We start from the raw sequence: 1,038 nt of genomic DNA, 5'->3' as shown, positions 1-1,038 counted from the left end.
GGAGTCGTGCCGGCTGCAGGCAGAGGCACGAGCATCCTGCAGTGTCCCTCTGGGAAGATTTTTGTCTTTTATTGTAATAGCGGTTTATATTTAATGGCCAAACGAGCCCAGCATCAAACGTCACCTCTCTCAGGCTGAAGGGCATGCTCTAAAAGAAGCACTAGGGTATTTTTTTATGCTGCAGCAGTGACAACCCATGGACCTGCTTGACAAAACACAAGCCCGGCGCTGTGACCCGCACCGGGTTGGGCTGCAGGGCCATGGTGGGTGCTCAGCCCCACCGTCCCCAGCCAGCATCCACCCACGGCAGCGCCCCAGCAGACTCCACATCTCTGCTGGGTGGCTGGGGGGAGGCGGGAGGGGAGCAGGGCGATTTCCCCTCCTACGTTGGTTGGGGGGGACCTGGCAGTGCCCAAGCGGAGCCGGCTGGGCCATTCCTGATGGATGACGGCACTTGGCAGGAGGCGCTGGCTTGTGGCTGCACCCTCCCTGTGCTCAGTTTAGAAGCTTATCGCTGCTGGGACACTGCTCACTTGCTTTTCTCCTAAAGAAATCCCATCTCCCCCAGTTTTTTTAAATCCCATAAATACATGCAAGGCTTTCAGTGGACACTGGTGGCTGTGAAAGGCCGTGCACCCAGGCAGCGGTGTCCGGGAGGAAGCAACACGTCCCTCCCCACCCAGACCTCCAGGAGCAGGAGGGAGAGATGGCTCAGCGACACAGCAGGGACCTTGCAGTTGCGCAGGGTTTAATCAAAACGTGCATGTCGTTGCTTAAGGTGTGTGGAACTGCAAGTGTTATTGCTGCATCCGTCCCACCCATGGTGACACACGGGGACGGGGATGGTGGATGCCCTCCAGCCAGCTCAGCATGCACCACGTGCTCACCGATCCCTCATTCCTGGTTATTCCTGCACGGATGGCCCGAACCACGCGGCTTCGCCCAACGCGGGGATCCGCGCCCTGCCGGCGTGACCGCGGCCGGCTGGCACATGCGGGATGGGGCTGCACAGGTGTCTGACGGCAAGAGCCTGAGGCA

Source organism: Pygoscelis adeliae, unplaced genomic scaffold (assembly GCF_000699105.1).
Source record: "Pygoscelis adeliae isolate BGI_AS28 unplaced genomic scaffold, ASM69910v1 Scaffold108, whole genome shotgun sequence".
NCBI classification, from domain to species: Eukaryota; Metazoa; Chordata; class Aves; order Sphenisciformes; family Spheniscidae; genus Pygoscelis; species Pygoscelis adeliae.
The sequence above is the reverse complement of the archived record's forward strand: the minus strand, read 5'-3'. Positions refer to the sequence as shown.